The 15,486-nt window shown below is 44.5% G+C and overlaps 1 protein-coding gene across 3 annotated transcripts in view; it reads right to left on the reverse strand.

Annotated features, from left to right (window-relative positions):
* The window catches only part of RIN2 (Ras and Rab interactor 2), a 197,554-nt gene that overhangs the window by 55,173 nt on the left and 126,895 nt on the right, over positions 1–15,486 (reverse strand). The gene's annotated exons all lie outside the window — the stretch shown is intronic.

A 15,486-nucleotide genomic window follows, 5' to 3' on the forward strand; every position in this document is an offset into this window, starting at 1 on the left:
ATAAAGAAAAAGTAACATTCAGTGACTCTGTGTTCATAAAGTGACTATTACACCCAGCATTTGTACACCAACTCCCCTTCTCATCTAATCAGGGTGGAGCTTCTATTATAATGCACTTCTGCGGATCTGGTGCCAGACCAAAAAATGATTTGGCGCTGGAACAAATGTTGGTCCTTTCTAGACTTGATCTAAATTGAAGCGGTGTTCTAACATTTTGGCAGTACGGTGCATGCTTTATTTCAGCCGACTCTTGAATGGAAATGTGAAGTAATGTTAAGCGAGGAATCAATCACTTCCTTGGGAGATCCTAGATGTGACCGATTACTTAGTTCAGCCTTGATATATACCATAACATCCCAGCGCTGAGGGAGGACATACATGTGATATGTGGCAAGCAAGCAGAGCTATTTTACCTTAGCTTTTTATGGGTGCCTTCACACTTTCGATTTTTGCACAATGCGAGAGTGAGTAAAGTTGCAGAATTACGAAACCAATGATTTCCTACGTCTGTTTTCAGTCATGCGATGTTGTGATAAAAAAAATCACTGCCTGCCCTATCTTTCTGTGTTTTGCAATTTTTTTTTTTATCGCCCCCGTTTCCCAAATGGAGCCTCCTTTTTATCGCATCATAACACACGAACTTGCAGTTTTCATGCGATGCATTTTTAACACGCGGGCGAGAATCCTCCGCGAGTTTTGTGCGATGCGACACGCCCAAAACAGGCATGAATATGAACCCCATTATTTTCAATGGGTCTAGTCACATTAGCGATTTCTCTCTTGCAGTGATGTTGTGAGAAAAAAAAAAGCCACATGTTCTATCTTTGGGCGCTCCCCTGGAAGGAGTCTCACATTATTTCCTATAGGAGCTATAAAAAAAATTTGTATCACACCTACATGCCCTGCCCTGTGATGTGCATGTGAGTGCGATTTTTCCCATTGAAGTCTATGGGAAGCACTTGCTATCTTTTCACGAGTGTGAAAATCACAATTTCATACAAGCGATGCTATTTTTAAGCAGAGGTGCATCATCTCGCATGCATGGTTGCAAGTGCGACATCAGTCTGGGTTTCTCAACACAGAAGGGGAAAGGAGCTGAGAGTGGAAAAAACATAAAAGTGTGTAAAGGAGCGCTTTGTCAAGAGACTCTCCCTGCTCATAACATTTAGGGCTTATTCCCCACACCGATCCATTGGGGGTATTCACACACGTGATGTTTCTAGACAGACCGATGGTACGTGTAAACGGATCGCAGTGTGTCCTAATCTAGTCTATATCATGGATGAGGACAGAATACAATGTGCACCGCTCACACGCGCTTATTGGATTGAGGCCTTATTCAGTGATGTATTCTTGGTAAGCACTACACCAATGGCGAATTCACACAAACGTAAGTGTATTTACGTGCACATTTGCGCTGTTTTTACAGAATGGACGTTGCATATTTGCCCACAAGCACTTTATTTAACTGTACTTTCTGTGCACGCACAGACAATGAAGCTCTCAGCCACTGTAATGACCAGTTGGTCCAATGAGTTTAGTAGGTCTTCTTTCCCTGCACAGAGCATGCTGCGTATTTTTTTGCAGAACCAAAATGCACACAAAAAATACGTGCATGTGAACCCATTGATATCAATAGGTTCTATTGTCTGCGTATTCCGCACACCTATGGTTGTGTGGCAAATCACATGTGACTAGCCTAATTGTCTATTATAGGTCTGTGTGCTGTGTACATGTAGTCCATTGTCAATAGACAACACACTGACCAAAAGTACAGCCATGTGAATAAGCCCCGAGTACAGAAATCATCAGCTACACACTTGCTCTCATCACCCAACATCCAACTGTTCCATCATTTTTTTGGAGAGGCTGTTAAGAATTATTAAACCCAAACGACTATGGAAAGGTTAAGTAAACCGACCATAATGCCACATTTGTGCTGCCATTCTACTGAAAGGGTGACATCAGTTGCAGATCCGCACCTTTTCCGCTAAGTGTGAATGGCTGTCCCTCTAATGGCAAGTCCTACAGAATGCACTGCATTGCAACCAATCATCAACCAGTGAAAACAGGTTAACACAATATCCAATATTCCCAATACTATGGGCAAAACTGGTACACCGTACGATGGCCAGTGCAGGGACTGATGGGTGGCCAACACCAAAGAGAAAATCCCTGTGGCAAGTAGCACCCCCTCAGACCCTGCAATAGACGTAGCTCAGTCTATGGGTTTTACTTGGAGTTATCGCTCAGGTCATATAATTGCTCTCTAACTGTAGCCGGATGACATGCAGAGCTTCAGTCTGGCCACCTTTTATACAACCAACGGCCGACCCTGAAGCTTATTACTGTCAACACATTCGCTAAATATGCATTGCAAATGATCTTGTACTTTGGCTCCATAGACACAAGAGGCTTCGTAAGGACCTGAGCTCTACTTGTCCTCTCCACGCCTGACCTCAAAAATTAGTTAAATTGGAGCTTTCCAAGCTGCAAAACACATTAGTTTGTAATTAATTCCATTTTGATTGCTTTAATGGATTTCTATCTTAGCCCCATTATTTCCCTGCAGACATGGCATGCCTTGTAAATGTAATGCGCTCTTCCTGTTTTATAAGGGTGTTGTTGTCCGGACAAGTGTACATTCCTCAGATCTGCCAGGATGTGACACGGAGTCGGCACCTTAGACTGCACGTGTGTATGCTACAAGCCCATGGTTATTATCTGGGGTGGAGACGGACACAAATGCATATGTGATCTTGTAATAAAGTTTCCTGTGGCGGTGCAGACTGGCACATGATTCTCCGCCACAAACACATTACGTACAAGAACTTACTTATAGGTTGACTTATTGTGACTTGTCTTGCTCTTTATCTCCATCTAGTGGACACACACAATATCCCATGTGTGAGTATAGAATACAACAGCTTGCTGATGTACAACTATGTAGCGAATATAGACTGCCTGTTAATAAATAGCTACTTTGTTTTGTTGCAATACTTAGACTTTTGCACATTATCCGTGTTTTCTCTGGCATATAAAGAACTGGAAGTGCTGTATATGTAAGACCCTGAGCCCCTCTCACACATCCATTTTTTACTGCAGTGTTTGGAACGCCGCAGTAATAGCGGTATAGCGCTCCTATTGATGTCAATGGGGCCTTGCAGACATCCACTCGAATGTGCTGCTTTCTAGCACCGCAATTTTCGATTGTCTGCTCTACTTTGCCACGTTTAGCACCCCCCCCCCTCACCCTTCACAATGATGGGGTGTGCTAAAACCCGCTGTCGTAGGCACTAACACGGGTCCGAAAATGGCAGTAAAATCGCAGCAAAACGCTGCAATCGACATCACGGTGTTTTGCTGACGGCCAGTGTTACACAGGTGTAAGCACATTTATGAATGCGTTTGCGCAATGGGCGTTGCGTATTTGCACGTGCATGAGCAGATTTTACTGTCTTTTTTGCGCACACAATTCGTGCATGTTTGCGAGTTCAAGAAAACACACAACCATGCTCCAACTCATTAAATAAAGTTAACTTTTTTTTTTTCGTATAGAAATGCGCAGGAAAATAAAGTACGATGGATATTTTTGGGGGCGAACGAAATAAGAGCGTCAAATACGCTTACATGAACTAACCCATTGAGATCAATGGGTTCTATTCACTGCATACTGCCTGCATAAAATGTCTTAGGCCGTATTTACACAAGCGCATTTGCACATGGCTGAGCGCTACGTTTTCGCAAAATCAAGTATGCTTTTTTTCGCGTGCATACTCGTATTTTGCTGCACATTTTTGGAGCTTAGAAGCCATGTTTATTAGTGGGCGCAAACAAAAACATCACCGATTTAAATGGCTAAGCAGTGTTAATGAAGTCCAGGTGCGTTCTTTTTCCAGCATACAGTGTTTCACGCATCTGCTTGCGCATTGACTTCTATGGGGACTTTTGATGCGCAAACATGCAGAAAACTTACAGAGGTTACAGTCTATTCAGAAAATATCGTAAAAAGCAGAAAAGGGGGGGGGGGGGGGTTGTCTTTATGTAAAATTCTGTTTAATGCCCACATTAAGGGAAGATATATGGGTGGGAGATGAACATGTGGAGTCACTATGGGTGGAAACACATGGAGAGAAAATAATAAAATCCTCATGGGGTTTTCTATAGACATCAAATATAACAGAAGCTACTGACAGTCTATTACTGCAACAAATAGATTATTATTATGGGGAGACTTTAACTATCCAGAAATATACTAGGAAGCTGAAACATGCAGATCTCATAAAGGTAACAAGTTTCTGTCAATGACTACAGATAATTACCTCACCCAACTGTTCAGGACTAGAGATGAGCGAGCTTACTCGCTAAGGACAATTACTCGATCGAGCATTGTCCTTAGCGAGTACCTGCCCGCTCGGAAGAAAAGGTTCGGCTGCCGGCGCGGGTGACAGGTGAGTTGTTGCAGTCAGCAGTAGGGAGCAGGGGGGAGAGAGGGAGAGAGAGATCTCCCCTCCGTTCCTCCCCGCTCTCCCCCGCCCGCCGGCAGCCGAATCTTTGCTCCCGAGCGGGCAGGTACTCGCTAAGGGCAATGCTCGATTGAGTAATTGCCCGTAGCGAGTATGCTTGCTCATCTCTATTCAGGACCCAACTAGAGGGACGGCCATTCTGGACTTAATATTAACCAACATACCTAACAGAATAACAGGGGTGCAAGTTGAGGCGCACCTGGGAAATAGTGACCATAATAGAGTACATCTCCACTTGTCCTTCAAGGGAAAGTTTTATAGGGGAGCTACAAAAATACTAAACTTCAGGAAGGCAATGTTTGATCAGCTTAGTGATGCCCTCAAGCTTATTAACTGGGACAATATCCTCAAAAATAAGAGCACAAACAACATTGGTCAGCACTGAAAGTTACTGACTTAAGAAGGTCCTAAATTTATCCAGTAGGACTGTAACAACGACTGTAACAACATCCTTACGGTTTGAGCCTTTCTTCAGAAAGGAAGGTAATCTGGTATTCTTTTTTGATATTGAGGGCCTCATGAATGCCTTAGAAATCCCCCATGACCCACAAGAATGGAGACTATTTGTAGATTCATCGAAACTGAGTCTTAAGGCTGTGCTTTTGCACAATGCTAACCGTCTTCCATCTATTCCAGTAGCGCATGCTGTCCACATGAAAGAGATGTACAAGAACCTAAAGCAGCTACTGAATTCCATTGAGTATAACAAGTACAGCTGGCACCTCTGTGGTGATTTGAAGCTAGTTGCCCTTTTAATGTGACAGCAGCAGGGGTATACAATATACATGTGTTATGTGAGTGGGATAGCCGAGCAAGGGCACCGCACTACTTGCGGAAGGAATGGACAAAATACTGTAGTTGGAGAGAAGACTATCCAGCACCCAGCTCTGGCCAAAGCTCACAAAATCCTGCTACCACCCCTTCACATCAAACTAGATTTGATGAAGAACTTCGTGAAAGCCATTGGCCGAACTTCGCCTTCATGAAAAATTCCCTCGACTCAGCAAGGCAAAGATCAATGAGGGAGTTTTTGTGGGTCCTCAGATTTGAGAGCTCTTCAAAGATGACAGGTTCAGCAACTAGCTGCAGGGTGATGCGAAACAAGCATGGAATGCTTTTTGATGTGTTTACAAACTTTCTGGGGAATGTTAGGACAGAAAACTACAAGGAACTCGTACAGGACATGCTGATGTAGTATCAGGAACTTGGCTGCAATATGTCTCCAAAGATCCACTTCTTTCATTCCCATCTGGATTCCTTTCCAGACAATTGTGGTATGGTTAGTGATGAACATGGTGAACTATTTCATCAAGATATCGCAACAGTGGAACAAAGCTAGCAGGGCAAATGGTCCACTACCATGCTAGCTGACTACTGCTGGACACCCCACAGAGATGCTCCCGAATAGCTGTACAAGAGACAGGAAAGGAGATCTAAGACGTAATCTAGGACTTGATTATTTACAGGTCTTAACCACAGGCCTATTACTATTGGCATACATTTTGTGATGTAATTAATTATTGCAGATTACAAAAAAAAATAGAGCTGATTTTGCATTTTGACTGTCATATTTGTATTGCGCACATAAAAATTAATAAGAATGGACTAATTGTTAGAGATGAGCTAGCACGCTCGTTTAAGGCTGATGCTTGATCGAGCATCGGTCTTGTCGAGTAATTGATTACTCGACCGAGCACCATGCGGGGGGCAGCGGCGGGAGCAGGGGGGAGAGAGATCTCTCTCACTCTCCCCCTCGCATGGTGCTCGGTTGAGTAATCAGTTATTCGACAAGACCGACGCTCGATCGAGCATCAGCCTTAAATGAGCGTGCTCGCTCATCTCTACTAATTGTATTTCAGTAACACGACTTAAACATTTGTTGACCAGTACAATAAATGGGAAGTGTTTAAAAACATCCTAATTACTTACTGTGAGAGGTTCATACCTTACAGGAATAAAAGACTAAGGCCTCATGCACATGGCACGCATGGAATCTGCCGGTGCCCCGCTGCCGGCGACCCTGCTTACCTGTCATTTCTTCCCTACTGCGGATGTGCCGCTGGCGTGCCGGAGCACATGCACGGTACACATTTACCCGCGCATTACTTCTGCAGTGCTCACTGTGATAGTGCCGCGGGACTGATGGCTTCCATTGAGTTCAATGAAAGACACCCCTGTATAGCCAGCTCTAAAATAGAGTATGCTGCGATTTTATTTTCGGCACGTTGCGTCTGCAAATAAAATCCACTTGTGTGCATGGAGAGAGGCATCTCCACGCACATTTATGGGCAAATTGAGCAGTGGATCGCCCGCGCTGGTGTTAAGCGCAGGATCTGCAATTCAATTTGCCCCATGTGCATAAGGCCTTAGTGATAGAAGAAAACCAATGTGGCTCTATAAAGAAGTAAATTAGTCAATAAACAGCAAAAAGAAAGCCAATTAGAGCAGGGCTATACAGGGCAGCATGGGAAGTGTGGGAGAGAAAGACAGTATGGGTAGGATAGCTACTTGGGACATGTTCCCCATCTGTAAACAGATTGTAACACAGGACAGCAGATAAAGAGGAAACTCTATAAGGCAACTGATAGAGCTCAAATAGAGTGCAAACAGCAGCAAAGAGGTGGCCAGTGAAGACCTGGGTTGGCTTTTAAAATCTTTTGAAAATTGTGATGAGACGTGGCCTCCATGGATTGAAAATGTTTACCCACTCCATTGGATCCTCAAACCATTCCTGAACAAGCTTGGCAGGGTCTGTAATCCCGCTGAAAGAGACCACTGCCGTTAGGAAATGCAGCTGCCACGAGGGGTCTACTTGGTATGGCACAACGTTTAGGTAGTTTTTCGCACAGAACTTTTTGCTCTATTGGCTAACATGGTACCAAAACTTTTTTTTGTTTTTTCGTTTTTTACAGTAGCTCTTCTATGAGGTCAGACCAAACAGACTACCCTTCGCTCCCCATGTACATCAGTGAGCTTTGGACGCCCACGGCCCTGGTGTTGGTTCACTGGTTGTCCTTCCTTGGACTACTTTTGGTAGGTACTAACCACTGCATTTCGGAAACCCCTCACAACACCTGCTGTTTTTGAGATGTTCTTGTAACCTGCAGTTGCCATAAGAGAGAGCTAAAGGGCTGTCTATATGAAGTTGAGAGAGAAAGCCCCTGTTCTGGACAGAGATGGGTTTGCTAGGACAGGAAGATGAAGTCCTTCCTGTGTAGCGAGACAGCATTGCTGTCTTTGTTGCACCATCGTTTTGCTCCAGAGAAGCCTTCGTAAAGAAAAGATCTCCAAACCTTTTTCCAGAGCAATCCCAGTCACCGTCCTCCTGCACCGTCCTACTGTACACCGACCCAGTAGTCTACCCATCCCAGTATGGCCCTTGCCACAGTTGGTTCTATACACTCTCACATTTTTCCTGCTTCCAAACACATCAATTTGGGGAAATGACTGTTCACTTACTGCCTAATATATCACACCCCTCGACTAATGCCACAGTCAAGAAATAATCAATGTTCTTTACCTCACCGGTGTCTGATTTCAATATTATGACTGCTGGGTGTATATGTATTTAATTATTTTCCACTTTTAAGGGGTACTTCTAAAATGGACTTTTATCATCTATCTATAAAATAAAATGGATCAAAAAATCTGATTGATGGGGATCTCACGGCAGAGACCCCCACCAATCATGAGAATGGGGTCCAATATCTCTTCCTCCTCCTCACTGCAGGATCATTGAACCCACTGCAATGAGGAGATAGAATGAAGCGGCAATCACGCATGCACGGTGCTCTTCTATTCATCTTCAATGGGGCTGACAGATAGTCATGTGCTTGCAGTCAGTATTTCCGTCAGCCGCATTGAAATGAATGGAGTGGTGCAGCACATGCATGACTGTTGCTTCATTCATTCTGCATGTCACTGCGGGTTGGTACAGCGAGCTTGCAATAACAAGAAGTTCTCAGGATTGGTGGGGGTCTAACAAATCAGACCCCCATCAGAATTGCATCACTATGGGATATCCCCTTGATTGCTATGCTCCATTTGCAGAATATCGGCTATAATAAAATGTACTCCAGGTACCCAGGGACATTGTTCTGACTGCATCTATGATATGTACACACCCTTGCCGTTAAGTAAAAACTGTAAACAGCCACACCAAGATACAGTGCAGGAAGCAATATCTTCCTGGAATATTCCGGATAGCGCGTCACTCATCCCAAGATTAGGAAAAACCCCTAGAACATTTACAAAACCAATTCCATTCATTAATTAAATGCACTTGAATGACAACAGGGAAAGTCCTGCTATTCTGCAGCGCTAGATCCTCTTTTCCTGACACTTTTCCTTGGACTTAAGTCATCAGACCTATTAATAAAAGTCTGTAAAGCACAGATAACTTGAGGCTGCGGACTTCTGTATAATGACATGTCCTGTACACTGTGTTCTGTGACATGGAGCGTCACCATTGTGAGTGCATTTACAGAGCTTCCTGTATCCCACAGCCCGGCACATCCTGTATGACTTCTCTTTGCTGCGGACAATTACAAATATGCAATTTTGGCGACACAACTTCTGGGGAAAGAATTAGAGCATCAGTGAGAATTTGGTAAACACATTAGAAATGAAAGCTCCGCTCTTGTGTCATGGCCAGCTGGAGCGGCCACATTAAAATGAGGCCTGTTTAATGAGATTGCATGCCAGCTTCAAGCCATCAAAAGCTGGCGCTGAGAAATAGATCGCTCTTAAAGCAGAATGCGAACGGTAGTGTATGTGCACTGGAATTAGCAACTTGGGAAAGAAGGTTGCAAAATGTAACCAGGATGTGATCCGAAATGCCCAGTGAGACTAAACAGACAGGTACACTAACTGCACACGCTCTCCCCTCCATTGCAATCTATAGGGGTTACAGAATGGGGGTCACCTTATATGTACATGACGGATCTTCCCATGAGTGGGGTCCAGGATGAGCGATCACAACCTACCAGACATCGTTTGCCATATCCTGAGGATATACGCTGAATGCCTACGCTGGAAAAGCCCCTTTAGAAATTCTGGATCGTTTCTTTAAAGTTGCTATCCAGGATTAGGAAGGCAATTTAGCTGGGGGCAACTTTGCTGTTACTTGCAACAAATTTATCAAAACGTCACACAATGTTGATACATTTGGCACCAATGTTTAGAGAGATCTCTACAAACTCTGCCACTCAACTTTTTAAACAGGCCCAATTGATAAATCTGTCTAAAATCCCCTTTTTCTGGATTGGTGTGAAAAGTGCCTAGTGACGCATAACATCAATCAATGGTAAATTTGCCTAACTTGATTTGTGACATAAAGAAGATGCAACTTATGCCACAATTTTAGAGCAGCACCAATGCGCCCCAATATATATAACACATGGTGGACTGTAATGTAAAAAGAGGTTCTGAAGAAGCTGTGTGTGTTATGAACCTATGAACTGTATACTGTATATATATATCTGAGCTGGTATTAAGAAAATCTGTCAAATGGAAGCCTCTCTGTTACTTGCCCTCTTAACCACTAACGATAGTCTGTCAGGATGCCGTCTTCCTTCTGGATGCTTTCACATAAAGTGTAAGCTGTAGAGCAAACCGTGTGGTGCTGCACCGGCCCGAAAACTGGCTAAATACTCCTCTAGAAAAAGGAGAAACATATTATAGAGGTGATACCTTTATTGGCTGACCAGAAAAATTGTATACACTCTGTCAAAAAACAATCCGGCCCCCAGAAGAAGTTGTCATTTAGCTGCAAAACTCGGCATGCAGTTCCATCTCAGGCAGATATGCAAGTGATTAAAGTTGTGGGGTGATTAGATGAACGGTCTTGTCACCTGAGGACCTAAAATTGGTTCCCCCCATGGCCTATAAAAGGCTCTCAGAGGCTCCTTGCGTGTAGTGACCTCTTCTTCCGCTTGTGTAGAGCTTGTTGACCACTAGATGCCTCTACGAGACAATAAAATAGATTTCACCCCGTTACCAGAGTCTGAGAGGGGCGCATTATTGGGGTGTGAGATGCTGGATGGTCGTATAATTGAATTGCTGCCACCGGAGACATTCTGACGAGACTGTAAGGAGGTGTTGGGACCAGTGGATGTGTGAGGGCACACAAGGTGACCGGGCTCAGGACCCCCCGACAGACCACTAGTAGAGAGGATCATCTGACAAACATGAGCAGCTCCAACTGTTTCGTTATCCGTCATCCAGAGAAGGTGGCGCCATCATTACACTCCTGTGTCTGTCAGAACCATTTCCAGGTGCTTGGTGCAAGGACACTTGGTCTCACAGCACCCATTACCTGTACGGCCTTTGACAACCACCCACCATCCTCTCTGTTTCAAGCAGTGTAGTGAATTACAAACTTGGACTGCTACAGAATGGAACCGGGTTGTCTTCAACGCTGAATCTAGGTTTAGCTTTGGCCCGGACATTGGTTGTGCCTCATTAATGAGACACTTTCTTTTGTATCATTTATTTGAATCCACGGAAGAGCTGCTTTTTGTGAACTACAATGGATGCACAGCCCTGTTAAGATGCCAACAAAGATGCATCATTTCAGATTTATTTCCGCCTTCAATGTGACCCGTTATCTCTGCAATTCCACTGAAAAACAAACTGTTGATGGAGAGTTTAGTCACCGAGGCGCTATTTGGCATCTGGGACATCACCTTTAGTGCGTTATTAGCACACGTGCTCATATGACTAACGATCACGGTATTATGGAGGAAGATGATGACGATATATATATTGCAAGTAGGGTTTTTTAAGTACATGTAGTATCTAAATAAAGCATTATTTTTAAAGGGGGCTTCATTTACTGGTTTTGGTTCTAAATTGAGCCCTTTTATGTATCACTAATTCTGTGGCCATGTGGCAAATGCTATAAAAAGCCCCCCCCCTCCCCCCAAAAAAAGAGACCTAAAATGCTTTTTCTGTTTATTTCACTTCCTCTAAAAAATACAATAAAGGTGATGATATAAGTCATATTGACCCCAAAATGGTACCAATAAAAACTACATCCCGTCACACAAAAACAAGCCCTCCCAGAGCTCATCCATGGAAAAATGTAAAAAGCTTATGGATCTTTGAATGCAGCGATACCAAAAATAAATTGTTTTCCAAAAATGTTTTTTTTATTGTGCAGAAGAACTACTCTAGAATTATTATTTTACGGGAAATTCCATTATTTACACTTTACGTCATTTTAGAAAGCCTCCTAGCCACATCTCATTTTCTAAACACTTCTGAAAACGGTCATGGTCCAAGTTCAGAATGTGTAAAGCACATCACATCCTCCCCGTCTGACACGATTTGCACCAGAAGTTTAGTGCATTTTGATTGCTAATTCTCAATCTGCTTTCTTCCAAAAACAGTGCAGCACCTGTACACGGGGTATAGGTGGTGCTGCCATTCACTGCAGTGATGGTGGGCTGCAATGCCAGGCACATGTCAAAAGTAGCATGTATATAGCTGCTTTAAGCCCCCATATGAGAAGATGTGTCGGGCCCGCTGATGTTTAGGTAAATGTCGTAGCCGTTTTCTGTACTGCAGAGATACTTCTACAATGGGCATATATCAACATGCAATAGCCGTGCCATTGACTACTGCATACTGAGCATTGCAATAAACTGCAGGGCTGCACAATATTCTGTGCGCTAGACAGCGGTCAGTTGTCAAGGGCGTAACTATAGGGGATGCAGCGCCCAGGAGCTTTAGGGGGCCCATAAGGCCTCTCTTCTCCATATAGGGAGCCCAGTATCATGAATAAAGTATTATAGTTGGGGGCCCTGTTACAGGTTTTGCATTGGGGCCCGGGTGCTTCAAGTTACGCCTCTGTTAGTTGTGATATCTAGAAGACTCCGCATCACTGCTGCTTCCAAAGCATCGATTGCAACCTCTTGTGTAACAGAAGTCGCTTAATGTCTCTAAGGGCTCCATCTGACGGACGTAAGAGAGTTGCATAGGTCTATGGTTTTGTTAAGGTTTGCGCAAAATGTGAAGAAATCACGGTCACCTGTTTAAGCCCTTTCAATGGGCAACCTCGCATTGGGCGTGCACATCGTACGGCATGCGTGCGCCATGTTATGCAACAAAGGTTCCATTGAAATCAATGGCCAATGTGTTTCAAAGAACACAAAACTATATGCAGTGATTTTAATATGTATATGACTCCCTTTAACAGAATGGGTTTTATTTTTGCGCTCTTTTATATCTCATACGCTCATTTACACCTAAGAAACCATCATGATCACTGACACTGGGCAAACAAGCTCAAGCGTAAAATATTTTGCATTGTTCCAGTCAAACGGTACTTGAAAGTAAGATTGTAAAGCTCCAGACCCCCGGCCCACCCTTCCTGTCTCCAATCTCCTGCTGTTCTTTGTTAGAATAAGAGAAACAAGGAGCGCGAGCCAAAGGCAGGACGGCAGATCCTACCGAAGCTCTATATGTCCCTGCAGTAATATATGATCATATACCTGCAGGTGAGAGCGCCAGAGTCACACAGCCTGCCTGCTTCTGCTGCGATAGCTTTCAATAGTATATTCATGATAGCTTTAAATGACTAATATCACGTGTTATGTACATCTTTGCACTTAAAGGAGATGTCCCGAGGCAGCAAGTGGGTCTATACACTTCTGTATGGCCATAATAATGCACTTTGTAATGTACATTGTGCATTAATTATGAGCCATACAGAAGTTATAAAAAGTTTTATACTTACCTGCTCCGTTGCTGGCGTCCTCGTCTCCATGGAGCCGACTAATTTTTGGCCTCCGATGGCCAAATTAGCCGCGCTTGCGCAGTCCGGGTCTTCTGCAGTCTTCTATGGGGCTCCGTGTAGCTCCGCCCCGTCACGTGCCGATTCCAGCCAATCAGGAGGCTGGAATCGGCAGTGGACCGCACAGAAGAGCTGCGGTCCACGGAGGAAGAGGCCATCTTCAGCGGTGAGTAGAGAAGTCACCGGAGCGCGGGGATTAAGGTAAGCTTTCTTTACCTCCCTGCATCGGGGTTGTCTCGCGCCGAACGGGGGGGGGGTTGAAAAAAAAAAAAACCCGTTTCGGCGCGGGACAACCCCTTTAAATGCATGTATCTGGGACTGAAAAACATTTTTGCAGTGAGATTTAAAAAAATAAATACAAATTGCCCGGTTTGTCTTCTGCAGCTTCTACATATAACTGTATATAGACACTGCAGTCGAAATCTGAACAGGAGATCTGCCAGTGAGACTAGACTGACCGCATAGCCTACTTTACATGGGCCGAGTATCAACCGAAAAGGCGATAGTTGTCCCATGTAAATGCGTGGCCCAACAGGGTACTGAGCGAGAAATCACTTATTAGTCGCTAGTTGCTTCTACTACTGAGCGACAGTCATCCCATGTAATAATGCCCCTGGCTTCCCACTTCTCTCCTCTCCTGCACCTTCTTATAAGCTCATTTATGACCACAATCATATCTTTCTTGTGGCCATAAATTAGCTGATCAAGAGTGCAGGGAGAAGAGCGAAGGGCTGAAAACTAAGGCCGGCTTCACACGGCCGGACCGCATTACACAGCAGGGAGGCCTGCAGCGGACTCGGGCTGTGAACCTGGCCGGCGACCCTGCGTACCTTGCTTGTCTGTACTGCGAATGACTGCGGTGGCTCGCCATTGGCCTTGCGCAGTACAGTTTTGCTTTTTCTAATGTTTGCATTTTCCGCACCCTCGCTTAGCGATGACGCGGGTACCCATGGCCCATACACAATGATAGCTGTGTATTTGCTGCAGGCAGGGCAGCCTCCATTGACTTCAATGAAGGCCATCTGCGCAGAGTCTGCAGTAAAATAGAGCATGCTGCGATTTTTCCTCCGCTCGTGGAATATGCAATTCGTATCCACGAGTGTGAGTGAAGAATGGAGTTTTCCCACCTTTTAATGCATGCGTTTTGCTGCAGATCCTCCGTGAGGGCGGCGATCGCGGATTCCACATTAGGAATCCACCCTAAAGGCCGCTTTATACCGGATGACTGTCAGGCGCACAAGTCCCAAGGACTATCGCTGCTGTGCTTTCACAGAGGAGCGATCGTGGTTCACAGAATAGAGGCAGAGCAGTTGGAGATCACCCCCCGCTGCCCGCCTCTATAACTGCAAACAGGCCGTCGTTCGTAGATGAATGACTACCTGTGTACACGGGCCGATAGTCGCTTGGTTTTTAGGTGAGCTAAAGACATAGGGACTCTGACTGGCCATGATTTCTCACTTAATGGCCGTGTACACAGGATACATATCACGCAAATTTGCTGTTTCCAATAATTGCCCCGTGTAAAGGATACCTTAAGCCTCACTGACGGATCTCCTATTGAGATTCGGACTGCAGTGTCTATATACAGTGATATGTAGAAGCTGCAGAACATTTTTAATTAAGCCCTATTGCAAAAGTGATTGCCAGCCCAAAATACATGCATTGAAGTAAAATTCATCAGGGTTTCCTCTGACAATGCGGACCTCCTCTGGTCTGTGCTGCATAACTTGGCATAGACCGCAGAGATCTGCCAGAGTCATTGTGTTTGACTCTCATACTTGGTAAGGCTTTCCTGTAATGTGTGTGCTGACTGTAATAGTAGCCATCCAGCTCAATTACCTTTTGTGTACTTGGAAGCCTAGCAGATTTCTACAGCTCATGCACAGCGCTCAGATTTCAGGGCTGAAGTATATTTCACTTTTCTACCAAGTTTTAATATTTTTTTAATTATTTTTGAATTGGAGGTACGCGTTAAATCATACACATTTCCCTCTGTACCAAGGCACATAGGGGGTTTATTTCTTTCGGATTCATATGGAATAAGAAAAAAAAACCATGCCGTATTCTATCGGACACCATAATGCAGCAGTGTGTGGAGGCGCCATACAGCAGCACCAATAGCTATACAGCCGCAGAGCGCCGTGCACCTCTATACCGGCCCGG

The sequence above is a fragment of the Eleutherodactylus coqui genome, chromosome 3, assembly GCF_035609145.1.
Source record: "Eleutherodactylus coqui strain aEleCoq1 chromosome 3, aEleCoq1.hap1, whole genome shotgun sequence".
Lineage (NCBI taxonomy): Eukaryota > Metazoa > Chordata > Amphibia > Anura > Eleutherodactylidae > Eleutherodactylus > Eleutherodactylus coqui.